The following is a 20,499-nucleotide window of genomic DNA, read 5'->3' on the forward strand; positions in this document are numbered from 1 at the left end:
TCTCATGGACTTGGTGTCTCTGTAGATGCTGGTCCTCGTGGCTGAGATGTGAGTGTGGACAAGGCCAGCAAAAAGCATGAGCCATCTGAAAGGCAGATTTCATAGGGCACAACTAGGTTAGCAGCAGAATAATCAGAGATACTCTGCTATTTCACAGTGGAACAGCAAACTGTTCCCAGGTTTTGCTCATGGCTGCCAAGTCCAGCACACCCATTTCATGCTTTCTCATTTTTTTTCATGAATCTGACCTCGGTTTTAGGCATGCATTTCTCCATCCTAGAATTACAAAGATCTCCACCGTCTGGACCTTTATTTTAAATGTTTGTTAGTCTATTTTGTGGTATTTCAATGCCATCCCTGTACTAGGTCTTCAGCTTTAGACCAATATAAACTGGTTTATTTTTCTGTTAAATGTAGAAGCTAAACTCCATGTAAGTGTTCTTGTCTGGACTGTGAGAGTAACCCTGGAATGAGAAGGTTGGAAATGCTTTGAATTTTCCAGGTGTTAAATCTAACTTCTCTTCCTGGTCAACTGGCTTAATCCTTTAGTCTTAAAGGATTAAATACTACCTATAGTAGATCTCATCCTGATGTCAAAAGATTTCTCTGGATGGCTGGTATCCTAAAGCCCAAAGGCAGCAAAATAATTCCTCTGCAAAAAGTCAGCATTGCTTTATTGAAACCCCCATTTGAACAAGGAGGTGAAGCATCACTGCTCTATTTATCTCTTAAGACTACCTTCTTAATGGCGGTAGGCTTGACAATAACATGAGGGCACTGGGTATTTTCAGCCTGAGATTTTTCATAAGAACAAAGAAGTGATGAGATTTCCTCTTGATTCCTCATCTGAATCCATTTAAAAATACAGAATGAAAAATAATGATCTCTTGTTTATTTTTTCAGTAGTGATTAAAAGAAGTGATTCTTTAAACAACAAAGGGAGAAACATTTATTCTTTATTTTTTAAGCAACAAACTGAAACATATTGGGGGGATCTCTTCAAAGGACTGATTTCTGTGGTGTATAAGAAACCTATTAGGAAGGTCACTTTGATAGTATGTTGGATTTTGTCCAATTACTGCCCTTCAAATGCATCTTGATGGAAAACAATGAGGTAAAAAAAGGCAAGATTCCTGTTTCCAGGTGGGCAGGTGGTTAATGGTGGCCCATGCAATGGGAATACCACAATGGATCTAAACAAACTTGCCCTGTTTTCAGGAGCTCTTTTAGCACTCTGGTGGCCCAGTAGATGTTTTGATGTTATCTGAGCTACTGTGTTGCCAGCCAGTGTAAATCATGGATATTCAAACTGCTTTACTCCTTTGGAGAGTAGTTAGGATGAGTTCATGGCTGACTGCTGTGTTTGGACTGAGCTTCTGGAAGTGTTTTAAAAAAAAAAATAAAATTAAAAAAAAAAAAAGTTTGAGTACTAAAGACAATCCCAAAGGTAAAGGCAGGGATACAAAAAAGGGGAAGTCACGTGGCTTTTGTGTGAAACCAGAGGCCAGCACAGCCTGCTGTCTGGTCTGTTGTGGGGTGGCTGTGTGTCTTCAGCCTCCCTGGTAAGGTGCTTTCTATGCTTTGTGGTGCTTCAGGTTGGGTGAAGTCCTACCTCAGATGTCTGTGGTGTGTTGAGAGTGTGTTACAGGTGGACCACAGCCTGGACCTGCATCTCTTCTCTTCCTGATTCTTCATTTGGATGCTGTAGCATCATGCTCTACCAATTAGAAAATGAATGAAGAGCCTGATTAGAGCTTTAAATGGGATTCTTGAGACTTTTGTTTGTACCTGAGGCAGTATGTATGCTGAAATTAAACAGCAACCACTTTTGGCATGCTTCCTCTGCTCATATAATCTCTGTAGCAGGCTGTGTTTTTCTTACTGTAAATCTCTCTCTTATATATATGTATTTATTTATTTATATTCAGAAACATCACATGTGTATATGCAGTTCTGGGGACTAATCATGGCCATGTTCAGCCCAGCAATGCCCCACCAAAGTGTGGAGGGGGTTTGATCTTGCTGCTTGCCCTGCTTCTGCCCAATTTTGGCTACTGCTGCTGTGGTTTGGGGCATTTCTGGGGGATTACTGATTTACTTATGAGTTCTGTGGCCCATTCTGGGTGTGATCCAGGGCCATGGGAAGTCCTGGTGAGGTCCTCTCTTGCCTTCTTTTGGTGTCCAGCTCTAGTGTTCCCAAGGAGCCCATCCACACTACCTGGTGGCTCAGCTGCTGGCTTGGGCCATGCTCCTTCTCTTTCCAAGCCAGCCCCCCCCCCCCCCCAATATCCTAAAAGGACACCCTTTAAATATCATGGGTGATTTACACGCTTTTAAGCAACCTTTTTTTATAGGTATAATCATGGTGATATGAGGTCATTTGTGTTGCAATAGAGAAGCCAGGAAAGAGAATAAAATGAGGACAAAGAGGACAAGAGAGAAAAAAGTGAGAAGAAAAGTGTTTTGGAGGCTGGCACTGACTGAGGAAGGAGAAGGCTGCTGGAAACCCTGGCTGTACACTAGGAGAAGCAAGAAGGGAGAAAAGGAAGAAAACCAGAGGTTAGAAATAGCTGCTGAGCACTGTGGTGTGTTTTCTGGGAGGCTGAAGCCTGCCGATGGAATGCTTCGGCTCGGAGGTAATGCGAACATGTTCCTGGGCTTTGCCTCTGGGCTGTGTGCGTTGGTCTTTGTGTGTCGTTTTTAACACTGGGTAGTGGCTTTGCTACTGCTCTGTTGGGCTGTTGAGACCACTGAGAAATACCAGCCAATTCAGCTTTAAGTGTATTCTTATTTTCCATTTTTTTTTTAATACTCCCCCTCCCTTTTTTTTTTTTTCCCCATAGACTGTCTAACACTAAATCCAGCTTTTTCATGTGGTTATTACTTCATGACAAGGCATGATGAACCACTTAGGAATTTCTGTAAGTTTAAAATTATCTTTACATTGGCCTCTGTTAAGATTTCTGACAATTGCTGTTAATCTTTAGGCTGGGGAAAAAGGCTTTTTTCCTCACCATATGGACTAGACCAGATTTATCTGCTGCCTGTTGTCCTTCATGGCACATGAGACACATTCCGTTGAGTGATGGATTGTGTCCGGATGTGTCGTAGCAAGATCGTGTTGGCATGGACACACAGTTGACAAAGTCCTGTGCACCTACCTTTAGTCAATGTGCTTGTGCTGTATTTTACTGTTTTACTTCCCCTCCTGTACTTGGAGTGCATTTTCACTGTCCTGTTTCACTGGCTCCCAGAACATCTCCAGGCTGGAGATCAGCTGCTTGTGCAATATGCTTGGTGAAGTCTCCTATTTCCCAACTGCAAATCGGTGCAAATGTGGGCCATTAAAGCTGTGATTGACTCCAGACCAAGGCTGTGCTCCCAAACCCTCCATGCGCTGTTGAGGCTGGGGATTTTGTTCTTTGATACTTGTGTTTTGTAAGAGCTTCCTGGCAACACCAGCAGTGCAAAGTCATTTTTGTTAATTTATTTCTAATAAAGAAGGTATCTTTGTGACCAGAGGGGGAGAACTCCAAGCTTTGTTTTTGCATGGATACAGCCATATGTGAATGTGTGGAAATATTTCCAGAGTGTGGTCTGCTCACTGATCATTTCCTTTAAACATCCAGAGCTATGTTGCTAACAGTATGTGATCAAGGGGCTTGCACCAAGATGGTTGTTCTTGTGAGTGACAACGTTTTTCTCTTATTTTAATCCATAAGTGAAACACAGCTCTTGAAATGATCACACAGTCTTGTTTTCCAAGAGGCCCATGGGTCAGGAGGTGAACAGGGTGTTGTGTTCCCCAGTAAAGAACATTAGTATTTGCTTAAGTGGGATCAAAATGTGTGACGAATTTTATATGCAGCTTGTAAATTAAAAAAAATATCATTTTTCCCTTTCAGAATTGTGGTGTCTAGCACTGAAAATCAATTCAGATATTTATGTCCTGTAGCAGTTGATTTCTAAGCAATTAGAGGAAAACACAAGTATTTGCAAGTTTTGTATTTTTTTCAGTTGTGTTTGCTTCTTGGATAATTTTATCCATGAAGACTCCTTTACCACTCTGTCTTGTCGACTCAGCTGAGTTAAAATTAAAGCATAAAATGAAATGTTTATTTAATCATGACGATGTTCTTAAAAACTTGAGTTTTCTTGTGCCACTAAAAGAAGTGCCTTCAAAACTTCCTGAACTTCTTAAAATGCATCCTCAACACTGATAATTAATGAAGATATACTAAGTAATAAAGCAGCATTTAGTCTGTATTTGAATAATTAGAAATTTAAACTGAATTCTCCTAGTGTGTCGAATATGCTTAACTTTATGATAAAACACCCCCAAAACCAAACCAAACTGATAAAATGATCAGATCTTTTACACAAGAGTATTTCTACCTGATTTAAATTCTGGGATGGGAACTCAACAGTTTTAACTATAATATTTTATTTTGAGAGGAATAAAATCTATTCAGTGTGCAATCGAAGACTTTTATACAGAAAATGTAAAAGAATGTTAATGAGAAGGAAAACTGAATCCAGCAGTGGGATTCACACAGCTTGGTTAATTACACAAATAGTAATTCATTCAGGTCCTCTGCCCAGGTTTCATTCTTCTTGACTCTGCAGACTGGCATTCCATCACTATAGCAAAGCAAGGACTGAACAATGCCAATAATTTCAGACTGTTCCCTGATGTGATAAACTTTGTCAGGTAAGAATATCCTTGACTCTAGATTCTGAACCAGGCTCTTAATATATATAATTCTTCATACCACATGTGAGGACCACTGACCATGGCAAAGCAAATGAAGTGTTAATTATCCAGAAAGAGCTTAGTTCTTCCCAGTGATGGATAATGCTGCCCAGATTCAGAAATGGACTTATTTATGTGATTAAAGTTAAGCACATGCTTAATCTCATTGATCTCTAACATCAATAACAGTTTATCAATTCAGAGCTGCAATTGGTGTTGCAAACATAAAGGAAAGATGAATGGGGTCTTTGCCTTGACTTTGCCCACTGAATTTCTTGTGGACTGGGAGGTGGAAACAGCAAATGGTTATTTCTTGGAAATGGACTTGAGGGACTTCCAAATTCTTCACTATCATTGGTCTCTGCACTTCTCATTTCTCAAGGGTGAAATTTTGGTCACTAACATTTTGAACCAAACAGGTTTGGGTGGAAACTCTTTCAAATGAGGGGATGCAAGCTAAGAACTAATCAGACTAGTAGCACTCTTGACAGAGAATATTAAAATAGGAAAAATTACAAAGGAAAGATAAAAATTTTAAGGTTGAATGTCTGCAAAGAGACAAATAACAATCAATAGCATGCATTTGTAGCCTGCTGTAACTGGGGAAATAAACAGGAATATAATGGTGCCCTGTAGACCTGGTGCTTCTGCTCGTGTGCACGTGTCCCTTGCATACTTGGAAATATAAATGCCATGGCACCAGTGTCTAATAACATTTGAGTGCAAGTTCATTTGAACTGCTTAGATGAGGGGCATAAAACTGACATACAGCACTGGAAAGCTAATTTTTTCTTCCTGGGGCTACTTTTGAGGCCATGGTTTTTTTGTTTCTGAAGTATTTCTTCTGCTGAATAGCCTTTACCTGTCCTTAAAATGTACTGGGGAGGCAAGAAAATACCTTGTCTAGGGTGCTTACCTTTTGCTTTTCAGTTTAAATTATTCTTCTTTGACTGAGAATTGACTCTTTCTGAATGTTTTTGTCAGTAGTACATGTTAACAGCTATGTTTGCTAGAAAAATCTTTATTACCAAAGCACCTGTGCTGGAGCCCGCTAAAAGTACTGTCACCTCTAATGGGCTAAAATAGTGGAAAAAAAGGTGCTCTTCACACAGTAGATTTCATCATTGAAAGAACTGCAGTGGTGTCAGTGAACAGAAATCAGCTTGAATGTTTTTGTAGCGTAGCCTCGAATGTAAGTGTTGTTGGTTAGTGTTGAGACTGCTGATAACACAAAAAAGGCACCATCGCCTACCCACCTTTAATATTAATGGAATGAAATAAACCTGCTTTTGTTCCATGCTCTTCAGTTAGAGTAAAAACAAAATTAGAACCACTATGGTGCAATGATATCTATTTTCAAACATGGAGGGGTGGGATGGAAGATCCCTAGAAGGCTATTCCTGCATAAAGGTTTACTTTGGGTGGAAGGAAGGATAAGGAAGCCCTTTTGTAATTTTGTAATGAGTTTCATCCCAGCTCTCTGTATCTTAAAGCCAGTTTCTGGGTTGAGGGGTAATGCTTGGTTTTGATGACGTTGTATTTGACAATATGCAGTGTCAGGAATACATTTCTTTGTCCCTAAATCACCAAGATATCACTAATAAATGCATTTAACTATTGTTACCATGTTTTGTGAAGGTGATTTAGGGGGGAAAGTAACGCAGCAGGAATCCAGCGCCTCAAAGGGGATATGAATGTCAGATTTATGTGGTGGTAAGATACATTTGACCTGTATCCTTGAAAGCACAAGCTAAACAAGATTGTTTGGTTCTGAAGTTTTCTCACAAAGGTAGAGGTAAAGGGACACCACCCTCTTTAACCCAAGGCCTTCACAAAGGTATTTAAACTGGGCTAGTTTGATGCTAATTTTCAGGACATATGCATGGCTTTATTCTTTTGGAGGTGAAATTATTCTTAAATTTAATTTGAATGAGAGAGCTCCAACAAGGTAAGTAGCATACGAAGCTTGGCAGATTTCTGTTCTCTACCAAGTTAGAAGAAAAAATATGCAGGTACTCTGAGGAAAGTTACAGTGCTTCTGGTTTTTATTCCTCTGCTTGCTTGCTAGTGAATGATAGGCTGAGAAATGCAACATCATCTATTTCTTTTGTGTTCTTGGTTACCATAGAGCATATGCAACATACAGCAAAACACAAACATTTCCTGCTTTGTTTTCTTGGCAGTTTTCTGAATTCAGTATTTTGGAATTAAAATGAAATAGTGTGAATCAATGTAGAGCACACAGAACACCTCGTTTCTTGATCCTCTGATGAGCATTTTTAGAAAAAAACTGCTGAAATATGCATCGTAATCAATCTGATGAACAACCAATGGAGGAGGCTTTTAAATATTTAAGAATCTCTGTGTTGTAGAGAATAGCACAATTTTTTTAAATGAGAACTACAAGTTCCTACAGACCATCAGAGTAGTTCTCCATAGAAGAATTTTGTACCAGAAGGCTTAAAATACCTAATCCAATTTCGCCTAAGGTGGGATCTGATGTGGCCAGTCTGAAGTCCGTTGATAATCTTATTTCAGCTCCCAGGAGTCACCATTGCCTCTTTCCTTCCCTCCTCCAGTGGGACTTGCTCCTGATTGCCCTTGCAGCCACCATGCATCTGCCTCAATTTCCTCTTTTATTCTTGTAGAAAATATTTCCCTAATTACTTATAATTTCACCCAGTCATGAATGACACCTTCCTCCCTGTCACCAAGAGCAGCATCTGGCTGGCACCCACACACAGCACTCCCAGTCCCCAAAGCTGCTGGGTTTGGCATCACTCTGCTCCGTGTGCTCCTGTAAACTCCCCAGTGTCACAGGGTAATCCAGTTTTTAAACAAAAGGCATAATTAATATTAAAACACTTTGAGCAAGAGTGTGGCTTTGTAAATAACAATTTGTCATGAGAGGAAGTGGCTTTTGCAAGGTGGGGGCTTGAACAAGGTAATATTTTGGGGTGATGCTTCAGTGAAGAGATTTTCTGGAAATCTGTGATTTACCTGTTACTAATATTGTGCTATTGAACAAGCAGGAAGCAGTGTGTGAGAACAATAATAGTAATCTTAGTTAGAATGGTTTTGATGAAAGTACACTTTAATTCACTAATTATGGCAGCTAAAAGGCATTTTTACATTCAGTGTTAAAATCACTGTATCTGTATTTTTACCTCATTCTTCCAGCTGCAGAACTCTTTTTTCTAACATGTTTTTAGTCATGTTATGCAAATGCCTGTTTAAATTACTAGGAGTATTTGTTTTCTATTTCTGCCCTGTAAAACATAATTTTAATACAAGTTATTTGTGAAATGCACATTGTAAAAGGAAATAAGGTTTCAGATGGCATTTCTATGATAATTTTACTGCAAATGTTGACCATGTTTTTGTATTTGTCTGTAGAAGGTAATGCAGGCTGTACATAAGGCATATATCAAAGATCTAATATTGTATGTGACTAAATTAGCGAAGTAGTGTTGGCTTTCCTTTGAACAGTTAGTCTGGCACTAATCATATGGAGTAAAATAGATCACTGCCTCGCGTCCATTTTGGGGGAGGCAGAGGCTGTGGCACACGGCTGCAAAGATCCAGTGCCCCTTTCTGGCTCTCCCTCCCTGCTGTGGGGGTCTCGGGGTGTCCCCACCCACCATGGGAGCCCCCAGGACCAATGGGGCCAGTGCCAGGCTGGGCAGCCGAGGAAGGGCTCAGGGCTGGCACGGCACCACGGGTGTAATGCATGTAAATCGGGGGAGCAAATGCATGAGCAAGGCAAGGTGAAGGGTGTGCTGAATACCTAAAACCTGCCTGTGGTGCTCCGCCAGCGCAGGGAAACTCGGGCAGCGTGGCGGGGTCTGGAGGGGTTAGCCCCCCAGGAAAGTGTGTGGTGAATTCCCAGCCAAATCTTATGCTACACACAAACCTGCAATTAAAATCACACTTTCCACTCTAGATTGATCTGCTTAATAAAATAAGGTTAGTTGCATTTAAAAAATGTATGGACGAGTTTGCTGCACGTAGGGAGAATAACGGATATTGCTGGCAAGAGATTGCTCTTAATAAAACATCTTCATTTCAGTGGCACACTGTATTTTTATTTGGCTTGATCATCAGCCTCTGAATCCAAATGGAAATTTTTGGAAACAAAAAGAGGTTTGTGGAGGTGGTATCCTGTTTGTGTCTCTGTCGCACTTTTCAATCAAATGGTTTGTACTAGACTGAAGTTTGACAAGCCCGCCGTAGTGTCACGAAGAAAGAGCTTCCTCATGAAATCAAAAACATATAGCAGATGCATGTTTTATTGAACATTACTAAAAATAGTGCTTTAAACCCTTACTCTGTCTGTAATGCTCTTTAAGTATCTTTTGAACACTGCCTTCATTATTAAGTCTCTGAGCTTCTGAAATAATTTTCTGATTTTTTTCTCTTCCACAGACCTTATTTTTCAAAGTGGTTGATGTGTGTTTGCTGCTTTGCATGCGTGTATGGTGAGTGAGTTGTCAGTCAGCTGATGACTCTTCAGTCATGTTGGATGAGGTCCGAAGCCTATGTCTGTAAGCAAATTCCCGACCCAGTATCATGAATTTGAGACTCTTTAAGGGTCTTGATAGGAACTGAGATGAAATATTCTGCCTGTTGCTGACTCAGTGATCACAGGGTGAGGTGAGGAGAGTTCTCACCCTGCCTGTTGTCATCTCCATGCTGACCAATGTGCTGCAGTCTGCACACCCCTTTGGACTTCTCCTTGCCTTTACCCACTACAAAAGAAGGTGAAAGCAAGATGCAAGAAAACTGCTGGGTTTATAAAAAGTCAAGAGATGCTAAGAAAGTAAGGACCAGGAAGTGATATAAACCTGTTAGTAGGAAATACTGCGTCAAGATTTTATTTGTTAAAATAGACAATTGAACAAATACTTTTTACAATCAAATATGTTATTGGTCTTGCATGACATTATAAACAGTTGCTGAAACATGATATTCAAAGCTACAGTTTTATGACATTGTGGTTTGAAATACAGCTGAAAATGGCAGATCTTTGGCTTTAAAGGATTCAGCTCCAATATTGCATTTCTTCCCTTTCTGAAACCTTCCTGGTACTGACAAAGAAACCAAGCACACTACTTTTCTTTTTCTTAAATCAAGTTTAGTATCACCAGTGTCACAAGCCTCATTTCTCTTGTTGCATTCTCCATCAGGCTGATGGGTGTGAGCTTTTAGCACCATTTCTGGTATTTCAGCTGTGCAGTTTGTTTTGCTTTTTTTACTTCTATCCTTACAATATGAATAAACACTGGTGCTATTAAATCACAGAACAGGTAAGGTTGGCAGGGACCACTGGAGGTCATCTAGTGCAACCTCCTTGCTCAGGTGGGGTCCCCGAGACCATGTTACTCAGGACTGTGTGCAGATGGCTTCTCAGGGAAGAAGGCTCCAGGAATGGAGGCTCCATGCAGCTGCCTACCTGTACATACAAAAGGGGTTGTATGGAATTTTGCTTTTTCTTTCCTTGCAGATTATGGAAAGAAACCCTTCTATCTGAGAAAGAAAAAGGGCTAAATGGGAAACAGTTATCTTGTAGAAAGTTGTCTAAGCCAAGACTCGTGCAGCTCTGTGAGCATGGGCAGGGTGAGAGCAGTTCTGACTAGCAGAGTTTGCAGCTGTTTAGCCTGGGAGGGCTTTTGGGTGTGTTGCTTCTGCTCCCATTGCAACTTGGGATGAGTCTTTTGACTCTGATAATTAATTTCTAACCATCTGATATATTGCCTTCTAGCTTCCATAGTTTCACAACAAAGTGTCCTTGGACAATGTGAAGGTACTTGTCCTTGTTCAGGGCTTTATATGTGGTATATCAAAAATCTTAATTGTTGTAGTACTATGCAAATGAAAAAAACCCACCCCCACAAATCTAGAAAGAGATATTAGCTGGAAAATATTTTATTTTGGAGCTAAAGGGCTGGAAATAAATGACACATATGCTTTAAAGGAGCTTTTAGAAAAGCTGAGTGTTTATTTGAAGTGAGTTTTATTTGAAGTGAGCACATCCATCCTTGTAAATAATTTTGATTAGAAATGTGTAACCATAGGAGTCTGCTCTAGAAGTGCATGAAAGTCTTCTAGTGCCACTGCCTCTGTGCTGCAGGACAGGGGAAAATGCAACCAAATTTGGATTTGCCATGTTTCTCAGCATCTTGCAGGCTGGTCTGGTTGAATGGAGCCCAAAGTCCTACTCTCCTAAGAGTGGATGATATATTAAGACAAGAGTGTATTACACAGTAAGACATTAACAATGAGTCTGAAAAGGTATTGTGAATGTAAAATCACACTGACTAAAATATACTGAGGTTAAAATAGAGGGTAACTTTACGAATCACTATTAATTTCTTTGGCTTTCATTGCAATAACATTGATTTAATTCATTAGATTTCTTTCTAAATCTATATTTCAGTTTTAGAGTTGTCAGTTTCTGTTAATGACAATTTTGCCCATCTGTTCTAACACGAAAATGAGGCTTCATGCAGGAGACATGATAGATCTCTTATAGTTGAAGAAGTAAGAATCTTAAAGGTATTTCATTTGGATTAGATCCATTCTGATGTGATTCACCCTTGAAATGAAGCTGAGTACTAAAACTTTTAACTGTATAATCAAAAAACAAAAGTGTCATATCTTGTCATTTAGGCTCCTGTCTATTTCATAATTTACAGAAAAAATTTCAAAACATTCCCACTCATTCTCTTTCTAATGACAGAGCCATAATTTTGGGTGTCAGCATATCAGAATTCCACTGGATGTGATTAGAATAAGAATTAGTTTCTTTAATTTGGCCATTCAAACAGTAGTATGACTACAGCAAGTCGTTTTGCTAAGCCAGCCTTTGCTGCCAAGCTGGGTTACAACTTCTGCTTCAATCCAGGTTTAAAACTCCCGTTCCTTGCCCAGGTCAATCTTCTGAAGGGGTAATTTTTCAAAGCAGTGTGTGAGTCTTAAGCACACAAATCCAGTTAGGAAATAACAAGATTATGTTCTGTGGACTGCTTTAAAAATTTACCCCTAATATCCTAGAGAGAGGAGCACAGTTGTTGCATGTACTGCGTGCAAGGTGTAATTTAAACTGTTTTTAGTAAGCAATTCTCTGCATTTATGCAATACAATGTTATTCTGGGGGAAGAAATGCTCAGCTAATTATTCAGTCTAGAAAAATAAACACATCCATTAAAGGCTTGACTACATATTAATGGATGACCTTTCTAACCATAGTGTTTTATTTGCAAATCTTCTGAAAAATTCTTTATGCATTAAGTATATATGGAATTGGATTTTGTCCTTATCACTGAAAGTTACCAAATGTACACTGGCTCAAAGTCAGCACATTTAGTGTTGCCTTGTAACAAAGGAGATGGTCCCTATAATGTGCATCATTACTGCTTTCTGTCTTAAACTTCGCTTGAAATTCAGAGTATAGCCTGGAAAATAAGACTAAAAAAGTTCCTACAGGACCAGATTTCTAATTTCTAAATACAAACTACTGGAAAATTTAGCTTTTCAATTGTAATACTTCTAACAAATTAAAAATCAACAAAAATATTATGCTTCTATGTTACCTGTTCAAGTGTATAGAATGCACAAAAACTTTAATCAAATACTCAGGTTTGCTCAGTTTTAAATTGTGTTAGTTTAATAGTTTCTATTCTGCTGTTTATATTAATGACATATTCCCATCTAAATATATTGCAGCGCTGAAAAGCCATCAAAGCATTTCTAAGGTTGAATGAGTGCAGTTGCATTCATGATTTTTTAATAAAATGATCTCTTTCTATTGAACTGCTTTTTTTAACAGAGATTGAGATTGTATAATATATATATACATAGTTATAGGAGCATTATAAATACAAACTGCAGCTTCATTTACTGTCTGAATATTTGATTTCAGTTCATAGCTACACAGTGGGCTGAGAAATGTGAGTTACTGTACATAAAATATGAGAGCAAAAGAAAGAAGGATAAAAAAATGAGAGATGGAATTGATTATTTTTTTGCATATTGATTAAAAGTCTTATTATTTGAAGAAGCAACTGATAATTTGCTAATAGTGATTTTTCCAAGGACTGATGTTTCTAAAAATGATTTTCATCTATTCTCCTTTTCCTCTTTCACAGTCCAGTTTATGTTCTCTACTTTTAAATTCTTGCCTCTTTTGCAGGCATTTGATATTTGTAGTATACATATAAAAGCAGTTTGATATTGGCTAAATTTGGGCATAGTCGTGTTATGAATACGAACATCTGCAATGGAATTAAAAGCGGCATTCACCAAAATCCAAGTGTGAAGTATCCCAGTTAAGCATACGATTCTGAATGCATAATTTAGTTGCCATATTTTGTTTCTTTCTTCTGTGTAAAATGTTTATGAAGTTCTCAGATTTATTAGATATTTAGAATTTTCCTTTAATTTCTTGCTGCATTTTTCTCTCTGTGCTTTCTGTGCCTATAGTTAATCTGCCTGTGGACTGGTCCCATGTCATTTTATTTTGTTTCTATTCATGTTGGATGACTAGTCAGACTATCAGAGATTTAAAAATTTCAAACCAGCTGAAATTCAAGAACCTGCTATACTTGTTTGATTTTAAAACTCTTTTTCCTACTAGCAAGTGGAGCCAGTCAAATACTGGGGAAAAAAATGGTCCTAGACAGTACTCATCTTTAAAACCTAATGTCCATGATTCTTGACACTTCCTCTTGCCCCTCCCCAAGGTTCTCTTTTCTACTCTTTTTAAAAATTTTTATGCTAATTGCTGAGGGAAGATTTGAAAATTCTCTTGTTAAGTCTCTGATTGCATCTATCTCAGCTGGGAGTTGTTCAGGGAAAGCAAACATGAGAAAACAGATCAGATGAGATCCCTCTCCTGAATTGGTGACAGTCCAAAATTTGTGCATAACCCAGCTAGACAAAAAACAAGCTCTGATGTTCTGATGGTGACTGAGTGCGGGATCATAAGGTAAGTTCTTACCATGGACATGAAGTGATCCATTTTTATATCTAATGTAGTAGAATTCCCCCTTTTTCCAGCTACAGCAATCCAGTGCTGCTGTTTCAAGCAGAGGATGCCTTTTATTTCTCGCAGACACCTGGCCCAGCAAAGCACACGTGCTGTCTGGCTGCTGGTGGCTGGAGGGAAGCATCAGATGAGAAAAGATGCTACCAAAGCTCCCGCTCAGTGTGATGTCAGTCATTTGGTTCATGATGAATTAATTTTAAAAATAAGCTACAGAAAAAGGTCTTTCAGTCTGGGAACCAGAAAGAATTTGGTATTTACTCAGACAGAGAACCTGAGTATGAATATAAATTTTTAAATGAGAGAGTATATTGCATGGCTAGTTCATCGACTTAAAAGGGCTATCACTGGGTTGCCTCAGTTTTACATTTGAAACCATTGTACTCGCAGAAAAGCACAAAAAAAGGTAACCATGCATGCAATTTGAATGTGAAATAAAGTTTAGATGTGGTTTCATAGTAAATGTGATCTGTTTAGAAATATGCCCAATTGAGAAAGTTGAAGTATGGTGGGAATTACATTATTTCATCACAGTGTTTTGGCTTTGCCCTGTTGCAGGTCAAAGGTTTTATCCAGGTTGTCAAACTTGTGGCATCTGACACTTCCCTCCCCAGAGCAGAAGCACTACCTAAAGGCAGAGGCTCTTCCTCCATCAGCAATTTACATAGACTGCACTTAGATGCTCTGGCTGCCCTTCTGCGGGGTGAGCTTCCTCCCACATTCAAACATGGAGGTAAGAACGGGGTTTATCAGGTGGATAAAATGGAAATCAGTGGCAAAATTCCCATAGATTACTGACTGCCTGCTGTTTTCACTCACAATATTTGATTAAGAACATCATATCTAGAATATAAGAAGAGCTGAGCAATAGTTGCTAGTACTCGTCATATTTAAAATTTAGGAATGCTTTCAAAGGTCTGCCCACAAGTCTGTACAGAGGTGTCAACAGGAAAGCTTTATGCCATAGTGTGGATTGAATATGGTAATAGGAGCTGTGCTCCTAATAGTGCTGGTAAACAGACTGTTCTAATCAGATTCAAATGCTAATATATATAAAATCTTTACCCATTTAAAAATAATAAAATATTTTGCTTCAATTAATCCTGATTGTGCTAGTAGAACATACAATCAACAGTGTTATGCAAATAGTTATTTTTGCAGTTGAAATCAATAACTTATTTTCTTTGTAATATAAAAAAATAGAAAAAGGAGGTTATTATTAATTGCTTATAAAACTAAATCTTTGTGAGGGAAGCCTGCAGGTATTAATCTCATTATCAAGACTTTCCTTCAAAGTCTTTATGATGGTTATTGTTCATGATTCGACCACTCAAGAAATCTTGCTATAGACTCCTATTTTGAAAGTATTTATTGGAAGCTGAATGAAATTAGTTCTTTATGAGCTAAGTAATTGTAAAGTTACATTATCCTGTGGAAAGATAAAATCTGAGAATTTCAATTTTAAAACGGCTATGCCTTGCTACACTGAAGCTATGATAACCCTCATATTTATAAATCTATACCTTACTGGCTGCACATACATAGTCATGAAGTATCAGTTACGCTCCTGATAAAATACTTTAAATATTGATTATAAAATAACCTGTGTTAACAATAAGTATATTGCTTGCTCATGCATGTGGTATTGTTTGTTTCATTTGAATTACTGTATCTCTAATTCTCATTTTTGTTTTATTCTCTTGAAAAGCCTTTGTTCAACTTGGTCTCACCCATAAATGGGAGAAGCGTTGCTAATACAGCTTTAATGACACTCCCACACCAGCAAAATTCTTGGCTCCTGAGGAGGAAGGAGGGCTGTTTGGTAAGGCTTGGTGCATCTAACCTAAAGGTGTTGCAGAAAATTTTCAGTCTCTTTCAGTTTTTGGCAAGAAATGGGTAACAGCACTGAATATGGAGATAGCCCATGCTAAGAATACAAGCAACAAATGCTGCTCACTAATCTCCTCCACACAGGTCTAGGGGTCATACCCTACCTCCAGAGGGCTTGTGTATAGTAGGGACTCCCCGTGGCCATAGTTTCTCACAGTCTTCAGGTGGCTGTGGGATCTTCTTTGTTCCAGGCCATGTGGCCTTGTCCTGGGTGTGTGCCCTCCACACTCGCAGGGGCCATCTCTATGGTGTCCCCATCATTCCTTGAGGAGTTACTATTCTTCTGCATTCCCCCTTCCCTTATATTTTCGAAACTAAGGAGAGGCCTGCAATATCCCAGAAAAGGGCTGCTAGGTCCACAGCAGCGAGGCTTGGCCCGCTCTGGGATAGTCACTGAGCTTCTTTACCCTTGTACGTGGTTCTAGATTCACAGTGCTGATCCTGTGCCCGTGTGGTTGCCTTTGAAGTCATGCCTGAGGCTGTCAAAGCAGGCTTGAATTTCATCTCCAGAATGATGAGGTGGTTTCTGCTTTATTCACATCCAAATTGTGAGATGATTCTTTCACAATTTTCTTACGTGTTCTTTTCAGCAAGGGAAAATTGACTAATCTAGAGTATAATCGTCATAGCTTCCATGTGTAGCAGGGGTATCTAATTGCCAGGGTACATTCTGTGGTAAAGACCACTGGTTTGAAAAAAAAAAACCAACCCAACAACTGAGTCCTCAGGACTCCAGCCAGCACCATGCAAAGCAATTATCTATGTTCTGGAAGTATGTACTTAAAAAAAATCCCATGTATTTCCAAAGATTTGCCAAATATCACAGCAGACTGTCCAAAATGATATAAAAAATCCAGCAGATAAGAAGTGGCCATTCTATTAAAATAATATGTGCCTGTTTTCCTGCATATATATAAATAGTGGTGGAATCAGCATCCGTGAAAGTGTTCAAAAAGTGAGTAGACTTGGCACTTCCTGATACCGTGGTCTTCAGTTGAATGTTGGACTTGATCTTGGAGGTCTTTTCCAATTTTAATGATTCCATGATTCTATCTGTGCAGAACAGCTGGGCCTGGTTTGGTTTTTGTAAGAAAACACCCCATCCCAAAGTCCTAACCTAACCTCTTGTTACACAGAGGGGGTTGGCTCATGTGATTTTTTGAGGATGGAGATATTGATGTGCATTGCCACAGCAGGCTGGTGTTATGGGCTCCGGTGACAGCCATAGAGAGACAGTGCCTTGCTAGGTCACACCTGGCCACCTTTTCCACACGACTGGTTAAAACTTCCTGGTTTCCCTGTCAGTTCCAGAAATAAAAGGAATCCAGAAATCTCCTCAGTTTATAGTCTTTTCCCAATTAGCTGTTCTGGGGTGTGGTTAACGCAAACTAATCATACTCCGGAGTGCTAAAATGTACATGGTGCTGCGCAGTGCCTCGCGTCTCCTGGGGTGTGATTATTTAATGATAATGATGCCCCCTGCAGAGGCACCTTATTGCTCTTTTGCAAAAACAATCTTTATTGAGGGGAATTAATTGCATTGTTGTTGATAGCAAGAAATAAGTTAATATTTTGAAATGATCTTTCTGGTTTGCACAGCTTAAAGGGATGTTAGCACAATTATGTCAAATAAATGACCTGCTTTGAAGGTTTCTCTATATATTAGGTGTGGATTCCAAAGCCACTCAGAATGTATGTTTTCTCTGAAGATTTGGTTTCACTGGGAGTCTTGAAATACTTCCAAATGCTGAGAAGAGTTAATCTTTCCGTTCCATGGATACCTTGTATTGCAGCCTAAAAATTGATCTCTTCAGGGTCACTGACTGTTTTCTACTTAGAGGCAAATTTGCAGTTACACTGGATTCCCACAGCATATTTACTCTATGCAAAGTGTCTGAGAGCAACTTTTATGGTAGGGTTTTTAATTAGTGTGATGTATAAAAGCAGCGAAGTTAATAAGGATGAAATTTGCTGGTGTGCTGACTTCTATGGAAGGCAATTGCCTCAGAGTCATGGTCATAGCCTAGTCTTAAATATCCATCCATATTATTGCACTGACGCTACATAGATTCTAGGAGACACAGCTCACAGCTCCCAACTGGAAAAGATACAAGCAGCCACATATACTTTACCTACTCCTATCTACCCACTAATTTATCTCCAGAATAATCGCTAATTTACTTATCTCAGTGCTAATGTTTGCTACAGTAGTTTGGGTTTTGTTTCTTACTTTATGGGAGTCTTTGCATCATTTTTATCACCTGCTTGCTTTTTTATACTAATGGTTCAGTACATCAGCATTACAGTAATAATATAGGTATATATCCATTGTAAAACGATGATTTACTGCAGCAGGATGGATATATTTACCATGGATGCAGTGTTGCAACAAATGAAAGGATCAGAAATATGTGCCCCTGTGTCAGCATGTGTGCAGGCACACCTGAGTGTGTGAGTGTGAGAAGAGCAAAGCCAAGTGGCGAAGTCACCTGCAGTGGTGCTTGCTCTGTGTGTGGGACTGCTGAGGAAGAGGCAGAATCCTACCCTGGTGCTGGAAAGGGCAAGCAGGAGCTCACAGGCTCCATCACTGCCTCTGCAGCTGGTCCTGGCTGAGGTGACTCCTTGCTCCTGGTGTCCCCAGCATCATGTGGGTGTTTGAATAATGAGGGGCTTTGCCGTGCTTCTCCTTGCTGGAGATATGTGATCTCTGCTACTGGATGAGCATCCCATTCCTGCCCCTCTGAGAGGGCAAATGGTACACTCTGAAATACTGTTTTGTAAGGAGTGAACATCATTTTGTTTCTGAGAGTCTGTGGATCATAGAGATTGTAGGATAGTTCCTGTTGGAAGGCAAATCAATCTCTTACTACAGGTGTGTGTGTTACTTTAGTAACTTAGGGACATTTTCATTTCATTGCTCTCTTGCCAGGTGCAATTATTCCATTATTTGTGTGCCTAAAGCCCAGAGGGGTACACTAGGGGAAGGAAACTTGATATTTCTGGTTATAAGAACACTGTACAGCCTCACCTCAATAACTCTTTAGGCTGCATATATGGTGCCTTTTCATCATTTTGGTACCTGGAAAGTGTCCATTTGAAGAAAGGTTTGGCTGATGACTGCTTTCAGACTTTTCAATTTTTTTATTTCCCTTAATTTTGCTGCTATAGAAGTAGTTTCCATCTACACAATTCTAGTTTTACTTAAGTAGGATTGCCTCACCAATATACAAGCAGCCAGCCTTTCATCTGGATGAAGCCAAGATCTTAGATCAGCTTCTGGGTTAAATATAAAATATTAATTCTAGATAAACTAATTTGTGTTGTGTAAAGACTGGTTGCTTCCTCTTCAGAGAATGAATGGATATTCTAATTTTTTTTTCCCCATCTTTCCAGCTGGAGAAACAGCTGAACATGAAGTTGTTGAATGTAGGTTTCTTGTTTTCCCAGAAAAAGTATGGACAATTACATAATGCATTTTAATTTTTTCAGCCCCTACAAAAAGAGAAGCATATTTGATCTGTTTTCCATTAACTGATTCAGTATTATTGTTGGTAATAATATAGTAATTAAAAAAATCTTTTTTTTCTTAGACCTGTATGTCAAGGTCAGTCATTCTCCAGTGTTCTGTTTGAGTAGCTTTGGTAGGTGGAGAATTGAAAAATCAAAACTTTCAGGGATGCCGGGGTGTGGACAGAAAGTAAAGGAAAAGAATGTGGCAAAGAGCAATAGAAACCAGGAAAAGCACTACAGGTGATGGAAGAGATGTGGTAGACAGCAAAAGAAGCTGAGAGAATGAACATTCCACAGTCTTGCAAGGAGGCAAGGGAAGGCAGGAGGGCCTGGCAGGGGGAGACAGCCCCTCCAGCATCTCTGATCTGTGGGTTTGGGGAGATGACAGTGCTATATGTATGTGAGCAGGAAACATGAAATGGAACAATCCGATATGAAGAACCAGCCAAGTCGTTGGAAAGCAAAGCAAGCAGCCTGGAACCTGACGATGAAGAGCTGGCTCTTCACCCACCCAGGTTCTCTTGTTGGGTGTCACTGCCTGGTACCAGGCAGGTCTGTGGGAAGGAAGAGTCCACCCATGTTCCAACTCCCTGAGTATTTGGGATCCATTTCAGAAACAAATTGCTACTCTGAGCAGTCTCCTGAAAGATGATGCTTACAGGAACTAGATAGTCCCTTGGAAAACATCTATGGTGGCCACAATTCATGTCACTGAATGAATAAAAAGTTGTCAGTTATGTTGCTGTGGATTGCACGGCACTCGGGAAGATTGTTGTTTGTTTTTGTCAGGTTTTGTTTAGTTGGGTTTTGTAAACTGTAGTGAGAGAATAGCTTTTAGAAAAAGAACAAGTATTAAGGAAAAAAATTAAATGAACTTTTTGAAGGAATTCTCTTTTGAAGATGCCTTTGTTGGAAAATGTATGCCTTGTCTTTATTGTAAGTCTCCACATTTTTTCCTTTTGCCTTTATCTCGGATAACAAGTAGAGCTGATCAGCAATTTCCCCATGAAATAAGAATAATAAAGCTATCTCCACCTGATTAATTGGCAGTGTTGATGGATACTGGGTATATCTTGAACTCCTCTCTGGTGGTGGTGGTAGTGGACCAGTGCTTGAGGGAGAGGGTGCTAAAAACCAAGGCCTTCTAAGATAGGAAGGGCCATCCTGGGGAAAAGAGAAATCTCTTAAAAGCTGTGTTGTATACATGTGGGTTTGTTTAATGTGTGGCATATAATGCAGTTAATCTCCTTACAAAGTCATTGCTTAGAGAGCAATATGAAAGGAAATCCTGATAAAAGGCACC

The 20,499-nt window shown here is 39.3% G+C and overlaps 1 long non-coding RNA gene across 1 annotated transcript in view; it reads left to right on the forward strand.

Moving 5' to 3' along the window:
- Positions 1-20,499, forward strand: part of LOC109144249 — a 43,478-nt gene that overhangs the window by 19,563 nt on the left and 3,416 nt on the right. The window contains exons 2-3 of the long non-coding RNA XR_002044889.2: positions 14,355-14,529; positions 15,505-15,618. This is a non-coding gene — a long non-coding RNA (uncharacterized LOC109144249). The remainder of the gene's footprint in view (positions 1-14,354; positions 14,530-15,504; positions 15,619-20,499) is intronic.

This window comes from Corvus cornix, chromosome 11 (genome assembly GCF_000738735.6).
Source record: "Corvus cornix cornix isolate S_Up_H32 chromosome 11, ASM73873v5, whole genome shotgun sequence".
NCBI classification, from domain to species: domain Eukaryota; kingdom Metazoa; phylum Chordata; class Aves; order Passeriformes; family Corvidae; genus Corvus; species Corvus cornix.